The sequence below is a fragment of the Arachis ipaensis genome, chromosome B5 (genome assembly GCF_059453495.1).
Source record: "Arachis ipaensis isolate K30076 ecotype BB chromosome B5, ASM5945349v1, whole genome shotgun sequence".
Lineage (NCBI taxonomy): Eukaryota > Viridiplantae > Streptophyta > Magnoliopsida > Fabales > Fabaceae > Arachis > Arachis ipaensis.
In genome coordinates this window covers 34,358,112-34,379,201 of record NC_142440.1, presented here as the reverse complement: position 1 = coordinate 34,379,201, position 21,090 = coordinate 34,358,112, and the positions used below count along the sequence as shown (strand labels likewise).

General features: G+C 37.2%; 1 pseudogene; it reads left to right on the top strand.

The window, feature by feature from the left end:
* The first annotated feature begins 4,046 nt into the window (after positions 1-4,046).
* LOC148563817 (uncharacterized) lies at positions 4,047-20,163 on the top strand (annotated as a pseudogene).
* The last annotated feature ends 927 nt before the right edge of the window (positions 20,164-21,090 follow it).

The following is a 21,090-nucleotide window of genomic DNA, read 5'->3' as shown; positions in this document are numbered from 1 at the left end:
TAATGAAACTAATCGCGACCTTTGCTACAAAAGCCTTAATCGTTGAGCTATGATTATGCGAGTATTGTTTACGATTTAAAATTGTAATTCTTACTCAAAAACATTATTTTGATCATTTAATGCACGAGGCGCAAACTGAGTGCGTATATTAAAACATTATTGTTTGTCAAAAACTATTTTGATTATTTTCCACTCACTTTCGAAATGCCTTATCTATTTATGCAGCCATGAATAATGATTAATTGTGTATTGACATGACAAGATCGGCATTTACCAAAATTAATTAGTGGAGAGATATTTATCCATTATCCATATGTAATTAAGTATACACTACGGTAATTTGCCTCACGGATTCGACAATTTATGTCTAAAAGGACAATTTGATACCTGTTCATCATGATAAAGTGATATATAGGTTGATTTATGATAATTATATAGTGATCACAAAGTGTGGAAATTTGACTCATCGTGGTAAATATTGGATGCTGTCGACCACATTTATGCTGGCCTATAGGTAATGAATTGAGACAATTTGTTTTGTTTGAATTTTTGGAATCAAACAAATAAACTAATTGATGATCAAGCTTGCATCAATGTAGCAAATGTAACTCTGATGAGTTGCTTAAGGCATTTATCGTAGCATGATTCTATAACCAAAGAAAACTCTCAAAAATCTTAATGAACTGAATCCAGAAATATATAAAAATGGTGTTTACTGATTTGAAGTGCAGGAGTTACATATTAGGTATCAAATAAATATAATATTGAAAGAACTAAAAAATTTATTGAAAATTATAATTTTTTTTCATTATAAGGAGATTATAATAACTTTCTCTCTTAATAAAAAGAGAGTATATTCTCTCTAAATATGTAAGAGAAAACTACTAAAAAAACTCTTATATTTTTCACTTTGGATGACTTAATGAAAAAAATCGAAAAAAACTCAGTTTATAAGTGAGTCTTCGTTAAGTAAATCATCCTCACGAGATAACTAATTTCTCTCTTCCTTGTAAGATCCTGGATTTTTGAAAATTAAATTATAAGTTATTTGAGATTTTGAACTGTATTCTATGAATGATAAGAAAAATATATTTTTGAATAAAAAATCCGAGAACTTATCTTAAAGATTTTGGCCCTAGGTAGGGTCAATAGGCTTAAATTATACCTGCCTCATTAAACCCTAGCCCATGATATATAATCCTTATTTCACCAATATTTCAGCACTTGATGAATTCATATTTGATGATAATTTTTTTGCTTGAAATGAGTGAATTTTATCACATAAATTTAAACTTATTCATTGAAATAGTATGCTTTTGTGAATTCTCTCTTCATTGGGCTTAATTGTTAGAAGCATCCTTTTTATGATTAAATTGTTAGATTAATTCTATTTTATTCCATTCGATGTCTTGATATGTTTGTTGAGTGATTTTCAGGACTAATAGGAAAGGATGACTTGAAGAAGTGGAAGAAAAATATGCAAAGTGAAAGAATTAATGAAGAAACAAAGAATTTGCAAAGCTATCAATTCTGAATTTTTCATACTAAATTGATCATAACTTAAGTTATAGAGGTCCAAATGAGGCGATTCTAGGCATTAGCAAATGAGGGGATTTGCTAAGCCCGGTTGAGTTTCCTCACCGTTTAGATGTTGACGAATTGGGTTTGCTCTTTGTAATTATCATGTTGTGGCTAGTGACAAGGATAGTGATCCCCATCAACCCTTGCCAAGATCTTTCTTAGTTAATTTCCTTAATTGTCTTAGTTTAGTTCCCTTTGTCATTTAGTTATTACTCGCTCATTTAATTTCTTACTATTTACATTTCCGTTTATTGCAATCAAAACTCCCGATCTCTCATAGCCAATGATACGTACACCTCACTGCAATTCCGTGGGAGAATGACTCGGGACTTAAAACTCCAAGTTTTTATTGATTTGAATTGTGACAATCATTTAAACTTTGATTAGGTTCAATTGTTGGTTTGGAACTATACTATTGATGAAGCAATTCTTTTTGAGAAATTCTAAACCGACGTTTGGCCCTCATCAAGGTTTTGGCACCGTTGCCGAAAAATTACATTTGTGTGCTTGTTATTGGCTATTGTAAATATATGAATATTGTAAATAGTTTACTTTTTGGTTGTTTTCTTGTTATTGTTAGTAGTTAGGGTTGTGTTTTTCTTGTTTCTTGGTATTTTTTGTTTTTATTTTCTATCTTTTCTATGAATTCTTACCCTTTTGACTTGGAGTTTGGTTGTAACTATGTTGTAGGGAATGGCAAATTTAATGTCGGTTCGCATTATGGGACAGAAAATTAATGGAGGGATGAGTCACATGCATATGGACAACCTTTATGACAACAACCTCCTCCAGACTACTATGAGCACAATCTCCCCATGGTGCATACCAATCTAATGGATATGGTGATCTTCATTGTTATGAACCTCCACCACCATATGCCTATGAACCATACCCTCAACATAACCCTCAACTACAAAATTCTCAAGCCCCACACTACCATCAACCACCTCTATATAATCCAACTTCACATCCATCATGCCACAAATCTTATGTCCCTCATGAACAACCATATGAGCCACACTTAAAACCACCATTCTTCCAACATCAATACTCTCAAATGTAAGACCCAGAACTTTTGAAATATCTTATTATGAGTCAACTTTAATTTATTTATTCATTAAAGACTTTAATTACAGGAGTTATTTTATTAAAATTAAGGGTAAAGTATACTTTTTGTCCCTAAAGTTTGACAAAATTTTCAAAAATACCTCTAAGTTTTATTTTGTTTCAATTTTGTTCCAAAAGTTATCGATTTCCATCAAATATATCCCATGACTAATTTTTCAAAAAATTTAAGACCGATTCAATAACAATTTCATAAGAACAACCCTCAACACAAACAAATCAAGAATAATTTTCATGCATTATTGTTAGATTGGTCTTAAATTTTTTGAAAACTTAGCCGTTGAGGGTATATTTGATGCAAATAAAAAAATTTTGGGACAAAATTGAAACAGAATAAAACATGGGGGAATTTTTTACTTTTGCCAAACTTCAGGGACAAAAAGTATACTTTACCCTAAAATTTATTAAATTAAGTTTTGATAATTAAATTATCATTTTTATATAATTTTATAATTATTGAATAATTTTTATATTTAAATTATAAAGTTTAGTAATTGTAAAATAATAAGAATTTTATATGATTCGATTTAAATAATTAAGATTTTGAAATTTAATACTTTAAATTTTATAAATAAAGAAAATTAATTATATTATCTCTAATTTTTGGATTAGAGTATTTATTTGAAAATAATTTGTAAATTGATGAACCAATAATTTTTTTATAAATATTAATATTGAATTAAAATTAAATTTTCAATTACTCTACTACTCTTAATTTTATTAAAATTACCAAAATTACCTTTACTCCTTTTTTAATTCAAAGAAATCCTAACCCTAAACTAGCACTCAAAACTCCGTTCCCCTATTACTCACTGTCGTCACCCTCATCACACACAGACACACACACAAACGGGGCTCTCTCCTCACCCATGAAAGAAAGGGAATGGAGAGTGCAGAAGAGATATAAGGGAGATCGGGAAGAGAGGGAGCCGTCGCAACGTCCTGCACCATGCCGTCGCCCAGAATGCGTCCAGCTCGCGCCACTGCCAGCTCCGTTGCCGCTGTAGTCATCGCCACCTTTGGAGCTGCACGAAGCTGTCCTCACTGCCAGAGAACGCCACCGAGGAACCGTAAGGGAGAGATAAGGAGACCACGACAAGCAGGGAGCAGGAGGCCATCGTTTCGCCGTCGCGAGAGGAATGCCGCCATTCTGCCCCACTGCCATCGAGTCACCCTCTACCGTCGTCATTCCTTCATAGCCACTGCAACTGGGTCGTCGTGAAGTGGAGCCCATTGCTGCGACGCCACTGCTACTGTGGCTTTCACGATGTTCACTGTGTCCCTGGTCACCACCGAGCTTGTCGTCGCTGTTTCGACGCCATCGTTGGAGCTATCGTTCCATGATTGTCATTGCTGGGGAGGATAAAGCCTCGTGGCCATGCCTGGCAGCTGGAAAAGTCGACGTGACTGCCGAAACCACTATCGGGACTGTGGCTACTTGGTTCAATGGTTACTCCTTAGTACGGTAAGCATTTTCATTTTCGAAACCCTTGAAATTAGTATTCTGTTCTAAGTTGTTAAAGGTCCTGAGGTTTTGGTAACGTAGGATTGAGTTCTGTTCATTGCCTTTTGCGATTAAAGTCGCTGTTGTTGCCGAGAAAGTGGATTGGAGCCGTGGTTGAGGCTGCCGCCGTTGCGGGCCAAAAGAAAAAGAGAGTTTTGTCGCATAGTTAAGTCGCGAATGAGGTAGGGGCGCTTTCCTCAAACTCATTTTATTTTTAAGAATTGTTATAAATTGATATTGATGCAAAAATATATTTTTGGTGATTATATGAGTCTTATGGATTAAACTGAGTTGTTTTAGATAAATAAAATTGTCTGTTTGATTGATTTATTGATGATTGAGAAAGATGAGTGTTCTGATTAGTTGACTGATGTTGTTAAATTAGTTTTTCTTGATTTACTGAAAGATATTCAATATTGGAATTTGGTTTAAATAAGTTGCATTGGAAACTTGGTTTATATATATATATATATATAAGTTCTAAACCCAAAATATAGTTCTTCGCTTCTAGAAGTTCTCCAGTATCCTCAGTGCGGTGCCTTTTAACCTGCATCTGAAAAACAGCAAAAATGTGTATGGAATGAGAACCGGAGGTTCTCTATATGGTAAATGTACCCGCATAGTTAATATATAAGATTTCGGAAAAGTCAGAGACATTCTTAGAACTCCGACACTCATAAATTTAACTTAAAATCAATATTAAACCATAAAGTTTGGTACTCTAACTACGGTATTCCTATCTTTAACGTAATTTTTCACCTTCAATTCCTTCAAACCTAATAAACACCAAGTATAGAACATCTCTCATCACACCTCCACCACATGAGGGATCTCTCAAATGCAAACACATACAATATAATCAAGGAAAATATAAATATGGATAGCAAGTACAACAGATAGGAAAAGTAGCAATTAATTACAGCTAAACAATTAGGCAAGCCAAAATAAAGTATACACAAACAAAACATACAAGTGCATATGATGCAAGCTTGTCCTATGGTTGATGATATCATCTATCGGTTATATATCCAACCTAACATGTTCAATAGCAACACCGGATATTGTCTCTCTGTTGTGCTCAATTATCTCAGCACATCGGCTGACCATTACAGGGAGAGTGACCTGTCACCATTACAGAGAATACATGCCCTATCAGCAATTGCAACCAGAGAGAATTCATAGACATGTTCATCATTAATAATTCTCACCTCTCATTATCATAATCATTCTCATTATATCTTAATCAAACTCATTCATCATCATCTCATAATCTCATAGTCATTCTCATAATCATCATCATCATTCATAACTCATTTAGCATTTTCATCACTTTATTAATTAAATTCTTCTCTTCACAACCCTCCTTCGATTTAAATTTAACCTTCTCAATAATTTCACTCTTCCATAACTGATGAATCCATATTTGATGATATATTTTGACTCAATTTGGATAGATTTTATCATATAAACTCACACTTAAGCACCAAAATAGCATACTTTTGTGTTTTCTCCCTAATTTCATCCTAAATATGAAAACATACAATTTTGTGCTCAAATTGAGCAATTTATTTCCACTTTTATGCCATTAGATGCTGTGATATCTTTTTGTGAGTGATTTCAGGTCATTTAGAAAAGATTGGCTAGGAAAAAGTGGAAGAAAGCATGTAGAAGGGAGAACACATGAAGAAAACAAGGAAAAGTATACACAGCGAAGTGTGCCTGTGCAGAAGCAAGCGTGCATGCGCACAAGAAGGAATTTTCATATGTGCATGCACACAACTATCTGTACGTACGCACAGAAGAACATTCAGCCAAGTGTGCGTACGCACAGGACCCTGCACGTGATTTCATTAATGAAACACGTGCTGCGTGATTTCTAAAGGCTTTTGGCCCATTTTAGAAGGCTTGAAGGCTTAATTGGAGTGCTATATCAAGGGGATATCAACACATATGAAGGTATTAGTTAGTAGAGCTCACTTAGATTAGGAAAAACACATAGTTAAGTAGGAGTAGGAGTAGAGTAGATTTCTCTCCGAGGGTTTATTTCAATTCTCCATTGTAGCATTTTATAGCAAGCTTTGATTTTGGATTTTGCTTCTTTACTTTTAAGTACTCTTAATTTCCTCATTAATTAAAGCACTTTCACTTTCATTTTCTTTTGGTTCAAGTTACTTTGTTCATATTTCCAATTTTGAGTTTCTTGAAGTTTTGATTAATGAATTTCATATCTTATGCTTTCTTTATGCTTGATTGCTTGTCTCTTCTTGATATTGTTGATACTTGGTTATAGTTTCCTAATTTTCCTTGAAATTCTCATGTTTTGGTTTTATGCCCACCAAGTATTTGTGAAAATGCCATTTGGTAATTTTTTTGAGTAGATTTTTACACCTTGGCTTGGGGTTTGAGTTCTTAGGATACTAGAGTCATAATGTCCAACATTTAGTGGTAATTCTTAGGGAGTTAGTTGACTCTTGTTTCCATTAAAGCTAGCCTTTTATCAACTAGTTTGGTAAGTTGGTTAGGACTTATGGATTAAGGTCACTTATGCTTGCTTGACTTACTCCTCGATGTTTGGGGTTAACTAAGTGAGATTAACTCATGATAATTACCATAGTTGTGGTTATGACAATGAGAGGATTCCTTAGATCCTCATTCCCAAGTCAAGGCTTTTTATAACATTTTCGCTAGTTTTGATCTTGTTTCCTTTTTACTTGCGTCAATACCAATTTTGATCATTCTCTAGTTCTTTTATTTCTTAGTTCTTTTAATATTTCGTTCTTTGATTTAAAACCCCTTTTCCTCACAACCGAAAGAGTAACATTTCAATTGCATTCCTAGGGAGAAAGACCCGAGGTTTCATTACTCTCGGTTAATTTAAATTGAATTTAACATTTGATTAAGAGAGTTCATTGTTAGTTTAGACTATGCTACCAACGAATTGATTCTTCTCTTGATTGATTCTAAATCGGCAAAAATTCTCTCATCAAATTTGGCGCCGTTGCCGGAGATTGCAATTGAGTGTTATGATTAGGTTGATACGAATATGTTGATAGTGTAAATATCTTACCTTTTGGTTGTTTGGTTATTTTTGTTAATATTTGGGTGTTTATTTTTCTTGTTTGTTGATGTCTTTTGCTTTTATTTTCTACTTTTTCTATGAGATATCACCCTTGTTGCTTGGAGCTTGGTTGTGGTTGTTTTGTAGGGTATGATGAATTCAAGTTGGGATTGTATCAAGGAATGGGAGAAATTATAGAGGAAGGAGCAATCTTCCCCATACTACAACAAGCCACACTCTCCCCTATATGAATATCAACCCCAAGGATATGAGAGATACCCCATACACAACCCTCAACCACCAAATATTCAAGTACTATACCATACACATCCATGGAACCAAAATGTCTATACACCTTGTTACCAATCATATGAACCATCACCCCTTTATACACCACCTCAATACCCCCACCCACATGAAACACCTGCCACATACACAACCTTCTCCCAACCTTTGAATCTTCTTTTCCACCTCAATATGAAGATTTCCAACCCTTGGCCTAAGAGGAACAAGACCTTCAAGCATTCTTCCAAGAGCAAGAAGGGTTCCAAAGGAAGCAAGGGGAGTGCTTGGCTACCATAGCCGAAGCGGTGAACCGCCTAGCCTCACTACGCTCAAGCAATCAAGACATTCTTCTTGAGGAATGTGGAGGAGCAACGAATGAGTGTAGAGAGAAGGATAACATGGAGCTTCAAGGAAAAGAGGAAGAGTTAGAGCTTGAAGTGCAATAAGAGGAAGAAAGGGAAGTATATGAACCGGAGGAAAGAAAGGGAGAATCGAGAATGATTGATCAAGACGAGGATTCCATCATTGGTAATTTTTTGTCCTCCTTGGTCAATCCCCTCAATGATCCTAAGGAGCCTCTTCCCGTTGAGTTTGATAGAGACATGGAGGTAGACTTCTCAAAACCTCCTTGTTATGACTTAAGTGATGGGGAAGGGGAGGAAGAAGTGGGTGAGAGAGCAATTCCAACCCAAGGACAAATTGAGTGGGTAACAATATCTTCAATGAGCTTCATAGGGCCACATCAATTTGCTCTCTTGGAAACGGATTACCAACTCAAGGTCCTTCTTGGGTTGGTACATGGTGGGGAAATGGATCTTAGTTGCAATAGGAATTCAAGGTACAAATGGTACAAGACTCAATTAGGAGGATTCCAAGGATCATTTGGATGCTTCAAAGGTGATTCAAGAAGTTGTTCATCCAAGTGCAAAAGCAAGAATCAACAAGAGGGTGATAGAGAAACTAAAGTATGGGATCCGGGCATTAATTTCAAAAGTCAAACCTCATGGATCCTAGTTGCTAGCTTGAAGTCTCTTAAGAGTTTGATGCAATTCATTTGGGACCCCGAAGGTCAAATTGATAGTAAACTTGGTTGGAGATTCAAGGAGGAGTGGAAACATAAACCGCCCTAACAAGGATCTCCTCAAAAGTCCAACTTAAGGACTTTAAACCAAAGTGCTAGGTGGGAGACACCCCACCATGGTAATATCCTTCTAACTTTCTCTCTTTTAGTTTTAAGTCTTGAATAATTGGTTATGTTGCTTAGTTGGTTAGTTTTATTTTGATGTTTGTTAGGTAATTTTAGTGGAATAATGTGTTTTTGGAGTTTTATGATGTTTTGGGACTTGAAAACATGTTTTGGATGTCATGTTTGGTGCCTTAGAGGCATAATTTTTGTTACAGGAACAGAGTCCTGTGCGTACGCACAGCATTGTGCGCGCGCACAGTTCCCCTGTTTTTTCATCCCTGTGCGTATGCACACTCCTAAACACCCACTTTGTTCACAGCACGCACACAGCTTGTGCGTGTGCACACTGCCTTCTTTTCTCCCTGTGCGTCCGGACACCTTGCGTGCGTACGCACACTTCACCTTGTTTCTCTTTAAAAAAAGAAAAAGAAAAAAAAGAAAGAAAAGAAGAGAAAAAGCTCCTCTGTGCATGCGCATAGCTCTGAGTGCACGCACAGCTTGTGACAACACCTCTGGTCGCGGCGCACGAACCCCTTGTGCGTGTGAACGCAACCCCTTTTTCCCTTCTGTGCGCACGCACAAGTCCTTGTGCGTCCGCACAGGTCGCGATACCTTTTTTGTTCGCAGCGCCCGCACACTGCTGTGCGCGCGCACACTCCTCATTTTTCCCTTCTGTGCGTCCACACACCACCTTGTGCGTACACACGAGTTGCTTTTCAATCGTTCATTCGAAAAGGGGACTATCGTGCTTCACAAACACCACCCCAACCCTTTCTCTTCTTCTTTCTCTCTGAAACCACACCCACCTTCAACCATCGCCCAGACCACCACCAACCACCGCCACCTCCGTCAACGCACCACCACCGGTGACCACCGTTGCCCCCTCTCTCTCTCTCTTCCTTCCTCTCTTTCTTCCCCATTTCCTCCGTTTCTCCCCCATCTCTATGTCAACCCTGCCCGCGCCAGCCAGCCCTGTTTGCATCCTTCAGCGCCAGCGAACACCACTAGCGGCGGCAAGCTTCTATGCCGCCACGACATCCGCCTCCATGCCCCTCTCTCTTCTTCCTTTCCCCTTCACAGCGCAGGTTCTACTCCCATGTTCCCTGCCCCTGCTACGTTTCCTTTACTGTCTATAATTGCTTTTTAATTTTTGTTTAGTAATTAGGACGTCTTAGGTTAGTTTACTTCTGTTTTCTGGATTGAATGTTGATTGTTGGCTATTTGTTTTGGATCTCTTTGGGATAAATGCTGTTGTGTATGAACTGTGAATGCTGCTTGTATATCCTGCACACCATATGCCTGATATATTTCCTGAATGGATTTTTGATTCAATTTCTGTGTCTAATCAGCATAGGTTTTGAATTTTCCTTCTATTATGCATTGTTACTCATACCTGTGCAATTTTATGAGATTTTTGATGATGGTTAAGACTAAATTCATGGATGCACCTTGTGTTAATTTTGCTTGAACACCAAACTGAACTTGAATTTACAGCTGTGATTATTTTGTTTGGTGTCAACTTTTGTGGTGCATATCATACTTTATTTGATAATTTGTTAGTTATGCACTTAGTTGCAGATTTTGTGTAAAAGACGAAATAGAATTGAAATTACAGCTGTGATCATTCCATTTGGTACATTCTAAATGCATAACCTGATTTATTGAGTGAATTGAGGATATAGCTTATTCATGTGGTTTTGAACACAAATAATCACACACAGGGCCACTTGTTTTCTTCACGTTTTTGAGCAATTCAAATTGAACCTTTTCAACTTATTGCTTTCTGAACAAGGGCTGTATGTGTTTGATTATTTTCCACTTTTCAACATGAATAAGCAAGCTTTTCATTGTCAAATTGGTTATTGATGAGCGGATAATTTATACGCTTTTTGGCATTATTTTTAGTATGTTTTTAGTAGGATCTAGTTACTTTTAGGGATGTTTTCATTAGTTTTTATGTTAAATTTACATTTCTGGACTTTACTATGAGTTTGTGTGTTTTTCTGTGATTTCAGGTATTTTCTGGCTGAAATTGAGGGACTTGAGCAAAAATCAGATTCAGAGGTTGAAGAAGGACTGCTGATGCTGTTGGATTCTGACCTCCCTGCACTCAAAGTGGATTTTCTGGAGCTACAGAACTCGAAATGGTGCGCTTCCAATTGCGTTGGAAAGTAGACATCCAGGGCTTTCCAGAAATATATAATAGTCTATTCTTTGGCCAAGAATAGACGACGCAAACTGGCGTTCAATGCCAGCTCTCTGCCCAAATCTGGCGTCCAGCGCCAGAAAAGGATCCAAAACCAGAGTTGAACGCCCAAACTGGCACAAAAGCTGGCGTTCAACTCCAAGAAGGACCTCTACACGTGCAACACTCAAAGCTCAGCCCAAGCACACACCAAGTGGGCCCCGAAAGTGGATTTATGCATCAATTACTTACTCATGTAAACCCTAGTGACTAGTTTATTATAAATAGGACCTTTTACTATTGTATTAGACATCTTTGGACACCTGGTTCTTAGATCAGAGGGGCTGGCCATTCGGCCATGCCTGGACCTTTCACTTATGTATTTTTAACGGTAGAGTTTCTACACTCCATAGATTAAGGTGTGGAGCTCTGCTGTTCCTCAAAGATTAATGCAAAGTACTACTGTTTTCTATTCAATTCATCTTATTTCGCTTCTAAGATATTCATTCGTACTTCAATCTGAATGTGATGAACATGACAATCATCATCATTCCCTATGAACGCATGCCTGACAACCACTTCCGTTCTACCTTCGACTGAATGAGTATCTCTTAGATCTCTTAATCAGAATCTTCGTGGCGTAAGCTAGAATGATGGCGGCATTCAAGAGAATCCGGAAGGTCTAAACCTTGTCTGTGGTATTCCAAGTGGGATTCAATGAATGAATGACTGTGACGAGCTCCTAACTCGCGATTGCAGGGCGTTAGTGATAAACGCAAAAGGATAGTAAATCCTATTCTAGCATGATCGAGAACCGACAGATGAATAGCCGTGTCGTGACAGGGTGCGTTGACCATTTTCACTGAGAGGATAAGATGAAGCCATTGACAAGGGTGATGCCTCCAGACGATTAGCCGTGCCGTGATAGGGCATTGGATCATTTTCCCGAGAGATGACCGAAAGTAGCCATTGACAGTGGTGATGTATCACATAAAGCTAGCCATGGAAAGGAGTAAGACTGATTGGATGAAGATAGCAGGAAAGCAGAGGTTCAGAGGAACGAAAGCACCTCCATTCGCTTATCTGAAATTCCTACCAATGAATTACATAAGTATTTCTATCCCTATTTTATTATATTAAATTCGAAAACACCATTATCAATTTATATCTGCCTAACTGAGATTTGCAAGGTGACCATAGCTTGCTTCATACCAACAATCTCCGTGGGATTCGACCCTTACTCACGTAAGGTATTACTTGGACGACCCAGTGCACTTGCTGGTCAGTTACACGGAGTTGTGAACTGTGGTTTTGGCATCATATTTTTGGCGCCATTTCCAGGGAAAGAAAGAGCAATGAACTTTACATAATTAAAGTGTAATCACGATTCCGCGTACCAAGTTTTTGGCGCCGTTGCCGGGGATTGTTCGAGTATGGACAACTGACGGTTCATCTTGTTGCTCAGATTAGGTAATTTTCTTTTTGTTTTATTTTCAAAAATTTTTCAAAAATCTTTCAAAAATTTTTCTTTTGTTTTCGAAAAAAAAAATTTACTAAAAATAATGTTTTCAAAAATAAATTATTCTATGGCTTCAAAAATTTTTAAGAATGAATTCTAGTGTTTCATGAAGCATGTTGAAGCCTATCTGGCTGTAAAGCCATACCCAAACTGCTTTGGGATTGGCTAATCACCTCAGTGGAGTCATGCCCAATCCTTCTGGATAGGGTATGTCAGGCTTGTCATGTCTGAATTACACTCATATTTTTATTAAAGCTTGGCTGGCTATTAAGCCATGCCTGACCCTTTGATTGGAGCTTTAAGACTAACATGACAAGATTTCTGGAATTCATATTAAAGATTTTGAAATCCTTATCTTTGTTTTTCAAATAATTTTTGAAAAAAACCAAAAAAATTTAGAAAATCATAAAAATAAAAAATATTTTTGTGTTTCTTGTTTGAGTCTTGAGTCATATCATAAGTTTGGTGTCACTTGCATATTCATCTTGCATTTTTCGAAAATTCATGCATTCATAGTGTTCTTCATGATCTTCAAGTTGTTCTTGGTCAGTCTTCTTGTTTGATCTTGATGTTTTCTTGTTTTATGTTTTTTCTTGTTTTACATGTGCATCTTTCGTTTATTAGAGTCTAAACATGAAAGATTTCTAAGTTTGGTGTCTTGCATGTTTTCTTTGCATATAAAATTTTTCAAAAATATGTTCTTGATGTTCATCATGATATTCACGGTGTTCTTGGTGTTCATCTTGACATTCATAGCATTCTTGCATACATTCATTGTTTTGATCTAAAAATTTCATGCATTGCATTATTTTACTTGTTTTTCTCTCTCATCATAAAAATTCAAAAAAATAAAAAAAAATATCTTTCCCTTTTTCTCTCATCAAATTCGAAAATTTGGATTGACTTTTTCAAAAATTTTTAAAATCAAATCGTTTCTTATGAGTCAAATCAAATTTTCAATTTGAAAATCTTATCTTTTTCAAAATCTTTTTCAAAATCTTTTTCAAAAATCAAATCTTTTTCAAAATTCTTAGTTATTTTCGAAAATTCTAAAAATATTTTTCAAAAATCTTTTTCTTATTTTTATACCAAATTTTCGAAAATAACAATAACAATTAATGTTTTGATTCAAAATTTCAAGTTTGTTACTTGCTTGTTAAGAAAGATTCAAACTTTGAGTTCTAGAATCATATCTTGTGATTTCTTATGAATCAAGTCATTAATCGTGATTTTAAAAATCAAATCTTTTTTCAAAAACTAAATTCTATCATATCTTTTCAAAAATATCTTCTCATCTTATCTTTTTCAAAAATTTGATTTCAAAATATCTTTTCTAACTTCCTAACTTCTTATCTTTTCAAAATTTGTTTCAACTAACTAACTAACTTTTTGTTTGTTTCTTAACTTTTCAAAACTATCTAACTAACTCTCTCTCTCTCATTTTCGAAAATGTCTTCCCCCTTTTTCAAAATTTCTTTTTAATTTATTAATTATTTTAATTTTTAAATCTTAATTTTCGAAAATTACTAACATTTTTCAAAAACTATTTTCAAAAATCACTAACTCTTTTTCAAAAATTATTTTCGAAAATTCCTTCTCTCTCATCTTATTCTATTTATTTATTCATCTACTAACATCTCATCTCACATCTCAACCCTCCTCACAGTTGTGTTTCTTCCATTATATTGCATTCTTTGTCTCCCCCTCTTCTTCTACTCATACAGGGATCCCTATACTGTGGTATAAAGGATCTCTATTATTATTATTATTTTTCTGTGCCTTCTTCTTTCTCATATGACCAGGAGCAAGGATAAGAACATTCTTGTGGAAGCAGATCCAGAACCTGAAAGGACTCTGAAGAGAAAATTAAGAGAAGCTAAATTATAACAATCCAGAGATAACCTTTCAAAAATTTTTGAACAGGAAGAGGAGATGGCAGCCGAAAATAATAATAATGTAAGGAAGATGCTTGGTGACTTTACTGCACCTAATTCCAATTTACATGGAAGAAGCATCTCCATTCCTGCCATTGGAGCAAACAACTTTGAGCTGAAACCTTAATTAGTTTCTCTGATGCAGCAGAACTGCAAGTTTCATGGACTTCCATCTGAAGATCCTTTTCAGTTCTTAACTGAATTCTTGCAGATATGTGATACTGTTAAGACTAATGGAGTAGATCCTGAAGTCTACAGGCTCATACTTTTCCCTTTTGCTGTAAAAGACAGAGCTAGATTATGGTTGGATTCTCAACCCAAAGACAGCCTGAACTCTTGGGATAAGCTGGTCACGGCTTTCTTAGCCAAGTACTTTCCTCCTCAAAAGCTGAGCAAGCTTAGAGCTGATGTTCAAACCTTCAGACAGAAAGAAGGTGAATTCCTCTATGAAGCCTGGGAAAGATACAAACAGCTGACCAAAAAGTGTCCTTCTGACATGCTTTCAGAATGGACCATCCTGGATATATTCTATGATGGTTTATCTGAGCTATCAAAGATGTCACTGGACACTTCTGCAGGTGGATCCATTCACCTAAAGAAAACGCTTGCAGAAGCTCAAGAACTCATTGACATGGTTGCTAATAACCAGTTCATGTACACTTCTAAAAGGAATCCTGTGAGTAATGGGACGCCTATGAAAAAGGGAGTTCTTGAAGTTGATACTCTGAATGTCATATTGGCTCAGAATAAAATATTGACTCAGCAAGTCAATATGATCTCTCAGAGTCTGCATGGAATGCAAGCTGCATCCAACAGTACTCAAGAAGCTTCTTATGCAGAAGAAGCTTATGATCCTGAGAACCCTGCAATAGCAGAGGTAAATTACTTAGGTGAACCTTATGGAAACACCTATAACTCATCATGGAGAAATCATCCAAATTTCTCATGGAAGGATCAAAAGCCTCAACAAGGCTTTAATAATGGTGGAAGAAACAGGTTTAACAATAATAAACCTTTTCCATCATCCACTCAGCAACAGACAGAGAACTCTGAACAAAATGCTTCTAATTTAGCAAATCTAGTCTCTGATCTATCCAAGGCCACTATGAGCTTCATGAATCAAATAAGGTCTTCCATTAGAAATTTGGAAGCACAAGTGGGCCAGCTGAGAAAAAGGATCACTGAAATCACTCCCAGTACTCTCCCAAGCAATATAGAAGAGCTCAAGGACATCATTGGTTTCTCAAGAAGGAAACGCCACCATCACTAAGGTGGATTCATTCCTTGTTCTTATTTCTTCTGTTTTTCGTTTTCTATGTTATGTGCTTATCTATGTTTGTGTCTTCATTACATGATCATTAGTAGTTAGTAACTATGTCTTAAAGTTATGAATGTCCTATGAATCCATCACCTTTCTTAAAAGAAAAATGTTTTAATTCAAAAGAACAAGAAGTACATGAGTTTTGAATTTATCCTTGAATTTAGCTTAATTATATTGATGTGGTGACAATGCTTCTTGTTTTCTGAATGTATGCTTGAACAGTGCATATGTCTTTTGAAGTTGTTGTTTAAGAATGTTAAATATGTTGGCTCTTGAAAGAATGATGACTAGGAGACATGTTATTTGATAATCTGAAAAATCATAAAAATGATTCTTGAAGCAAGAAAAAGCAGCAAAGAACAAAGCTTGCAGAAAAAAAAATAGGCGAAAAAAAATAGAAAGAAAAAGAAAAAGCAAGCAGAAAAAGCCAAAAGCTCTTAAAACCAAGAGGCAAGAGCAAAAAGCCAATAACCCTTAAAACCAAAAGGCAAGGGCAAATAAAAAGGATCCCAAGGCTTTGAGCATCAGTGGATAGGAGGGCCTACAGGAATAAAATCCTGGCCTAAGCGGCTAAACCAAGCTGTCCCTAACCATGTGCTTGTGGCGTGTAGGTGTCAAGTGAAAACTTGAGACTGAGCGGTTAAAGTCAAGGTCCAAAGCAAAAAAGAGTGTGCTTAAGAACCCTGGACACCTCTAATTGGGGACTTTAGCAAGGCTGAGTCACAATCTGAAAAGGTTCACCCAATTATGTGTCTATGGCATTTATGTATCCGGTGGTAATACTAGAAAACAAAGTGCTTAGGGCCACGGCCAAGACTCATAAAGAAGCTGTGTTCAAGAATCATCATACTGAACTAGGAGAATCAATAACACTATTCGAAATCTGAAGTTCCTATAGAAGCCAATCATTCTAAACTTCAAGGGATAAAGCGAGATGCCAAAACTATTCAAGAGGCAAAAAGCTACAAGTCCCGCTCATCTGATTGGAGCTATGTTTCATTGATAGTTTGGAATTTATAGTATATTCTCTTCTTTTTATCCTATTTGATTTTCGGTTGCTTGGGGACAAGCAACAATTTAAGTTTGGTGTTGTGATGAGCGGATAATTTATACGCTTTTTGGCATTGTTTTTAGTATGTTTTTAGTAGGATCTAGTTACTTTTAGGGATGTTTTCATTAGTTTTTATGTTAAATTCACATTTCTGGACTTTACTATGAGTTTGTGTGTTTTTATGTGATTTCAGGTATTTTCTGGCTGAAATTGAGGGACTTGAGCAAAAATCAGATTCAGAGGTTGAAGAAGGACTGCTGATGCTGTTGGATTCTGACCTCCCTGCACTCAAAGTGGATTTTCTGGAGCTACAGAACTCGAAATGGCGCACTTCCAATTGCGTTGGAAAGTAGACATCCAGGGCTTTCCAGAAATATATAAGAGTCCATACTTTGGCCAAGAATAGATGACGCAAACTGGCATTCAACGCCAGCTCTCTGCCCAAATCTGGCGTCCAGCGCCAGAAAAGGATCCAAAACCAGAGTTGAACGCCCAAACTGGCACAAAAGCTAGCGTTCAACTCCAAGAAGGACCTCTATACGTGCAACACTCAAAGCTCAGCCCAAGCACACACCAAGTGGGCCCCGGAAGTGGATTTATGCATCAATTACTTACTCATGTAAACCCTAGTGACTAGTTTATTATAAATAGGACCTTTTACTATTGTATTAGACATCTTTGGATGCCTGGTTCTTAGATCAGAGGGGCTGGCCATTCGGCCATGCCTAGACCTTTCACTTATGTATTTTTAACAGTAGAGTTTCTACACTCCATAGATTAAGGTGTGGAGCTCTGCTGTTCCTCAAAGATTAATGCAAAGTACTACTGTTTTCTATTCAATTCATCTTATTTCGCTTCTAAGATATTCATTCGTACTTCAATCTGAATGTGATGAACGTGACAATCATCATCATTCCCTATGAATGCGTGCCTGACAACCACTTCCGTTCTACCTTCGACTGAATGAGTATCTCTTAGATCTCTTAATCAGAATCTTCGTGGCGTAAGCTAGAATGATGGCGGCATTCAAGAGAATCCGGAAGGTCTAAACCTTGTCTGTGGTATTCCAAGTAGGATTCAATGAATGAATGACTGTGACGAGCTCCTAACTCGCGATTGCAGGGCGTTAGTGACAGACGCAAAATGATAGTAAATCCTATTCCAGCATGATTGAGAATCGACAGATGAATAGCCGTGCCGTGACAGGGTGCATTGACCATTTTCACTGAGAGGATAAGATGAAGCCATTGACAAGGGTGATGCCTCCAGACGATTAGCCATGCCGTGACAGGGCATTGGATCATTTTCCCGAGAGATGACCGAAAGTAGCCATTGACAGTGGTGATGTATCACATAAAGCCAGCCATGGAAAGGAGTAAGACTGATTGGATGAAGATAGCAGGAAAGCAGAGGTTCAGAGGAACGAAAGCACCTCCATTCGCTTATCTGAAATTCCTACCAATGAATTACATAAGTATTTCTATCCCTATTTTATTATATTAAATTCGAAAACACCATTATCAATTTATATCTGCCTAACTGAGATTTGCAAGGTGACCATAGCTTGCTTCATACCAACAATCTCCGTGGGATTCGACCCTTACTCACGTAAGGTATTACTTGGACGACCCAGTGCACTTGCTGGTCAGTTACACAAAGTTGTGAACCGTGGTTTTGGCATCATGTTTTTGGCGCCATTTCCAGGAAAAGAAAGAGCAATGAACTTTACATAATTAAAGTGTAATCACGATTCCGCGTACCAGTTATTCTCTTGGTGATGAATTTTGATTGAATCTTATACTTTGAATGCACTAAGGCAATAACCAAAATGTTTGGAATCAATTCACTTCCATTGATCATACCTAAGTTGTTTATGCTTTGATTTTCATTTATTCTTTTGTTGATTACTTAGGTTGCTTGATTATGGAAAAATACATTTCCTTTTTGAGTATATCACTTGTTTTGAACATGTTTTCCTCAATTGAGTGTTTGTTTACCTTATTGGCTCTAATATGCTTCATTTAACTATTTCCTCTTGGTTTCTGTGATTTTTATCTGTTTCTCCTGAGTTGTATTCTATTTTTGTCTTCTTCAGGATGCGTTGCAGAAGAAAGGAGAAAGCCAACCCTTTGGCTCCTCCCCCTCCTGTGCCTCTGAGTACCCAACCGGATATGTTCGTCAATCAAGTAGCCCAAGAATAGTATAATAAAGTGGAAATGAAAGCCTTCCACTACAAGAGGAAGCTGAACTTACCAGAGAAATATGCGGACCAAATACTTAACAGACTCAATTTCTACTAGTGGAAGTTCGTAGGATTCAACCAGGTGGAAATCAATGAATAACAGGTCAAAGAATTTTATGGGAATCTGCTTAAGAGGGATGCCACAATTGTTTTTCTGTGACACCTCTGATCATGCTTTAGAGGCCCTCTTGCAGATTCCGCATATTCCTCCGGCCCGAGATACTTACCCTCAGATAATGAAGGACTTGACATCAGGCAAGCTTTCATTAGATGTCGTTCTGAAGAAGATTGGCCTACCTGAGGCTAAATGGGAATACAGCAGGGGGGAGAATGCAGTCCCACAGAGCATCCCGTCCACCGACTTGACTCCTGAGATGAGGATCTGGTAGCAGATCATTGCTGACTACATCCTGCCGAGCACGCATGCCACTCACATTTGGGTCCGTGTGGCAGTTCTCCTTTGGGCTATTCTGGAGGGGAAGAGGATCTCTGTTCTTTCCTTTATCAAAGATTCGTTGTAGAAAGTGACTCAACAGCAGAAGTACAACATTCCCTTCCCTTCGATGATCACCAGATTGGCTACCTTATCTGGGGTGGAGAGATGTCTGACAGACCGGACATCCGTCTTGAGCAGCACCCAGCCATTCCTACTATACGGCGAGTATGAGGGACCGCCATAGAAGAAGAGGAAGACCACTGAGCCACCGTCATCATCAGTAGAGCCCTCAGCACCTCCTGCACCTCCCGTGCCCATACCTTGACTTCAGACACCCTATGAGCTGGGTCGGGAGATTCTTCAGACCCTCCACCGTTTCGAGCACTACAACGCTCACCGCTTTCAGTGGATTGTGGCAAAGTTTGAGGGTAGAGACCCTGGGCCGCCTCCTCCAGATACACGAGAGCCCGAGCCTGAGACTGAGCCTGCTGAGTAGGAGCAGCCAGCCGAGCCTACTGAGCAGAGAACCGGGGAAAGGGCGGAACAGGCATTAGTTCAAAGAGTTCAGGAGCCAGCAGCTGGAGTCGAGCAGACCATTGAGATGGCAACAGAGCCAGCTGACCAGGCAGTTCAGGAGCCGGCAGCTGAGACTACCACAGAAACTTCTCACATCATTATTGTCTATCAACGTCATCACCACCCACCACTGCCAGACGGTGGAGCTTCTCAGAGTTGATCATCCCTGGTCCATTTCTGGCACAGATCACCGTGCATCATCTAAGTGTGGGAGAGGATCTACGATTTTTTAGGTGTAAACATTCTCTTCCAAACACTATCATTTAGTTTATTTTGAGTTTTATTATTCTCTTTGTGAATATTTTAGTACTTTATCTTTTGCTACATATTGGTACTTTGGTATATACATATATATATATATATATATATATATATATATATATATATATATATATTGCATTTTATATTGCGTGGTATATAGTATAGATATGGATTGTGATTGGATGATGTGAATAGATATGCCTAGTTCAATTTTGGTCCTAATTGTTCATGTTAATTTTTGTTTCTTGAAAATTAGGAAAAGAACTAGGAAATTTTGAAAAATTTGCATCCATCACAACATACATACATATAGGAAATAATTTTGGTGAAAAACAGCAAGGATTTTCCAAGAATTTTGTTTTAGGGCACTCTATTGAATTGATTGGAAAATTATTTTTCAAACTTGCTTGAATGATTTCTTGGAACATAGAAGAGGAAAGAACAAATACCATGTGAGTTTTTGAGCTATATTGAGTGGTTACACATTTTAACCACTAATTTTGTTATTGTGTGTTATATCTCTTCTATGATTGTAATCTTGATTTTTCTTGATTCTTTATTTCCAAGGATTGATGTTTTAAATTGCATTGAGCATGGTTGAGGCCATCTTTGTTAAAAGCTCACTTTACCCATATAGCCTACCCTTTGCATTTACCATTGTTAAACCCTTTGAGCTTTAATTACCCCCATTGTTCTTGATATTAGCATATCACAACCTTAAGAGAAAAACCATGATTTACCTTGGATTGAATCATTGATTAGCTTAGGTTGAGGAGTGTGTTTCATTTAAGTGTGGGAGAATTTTGGGAAACATTGGTAGTGAAGG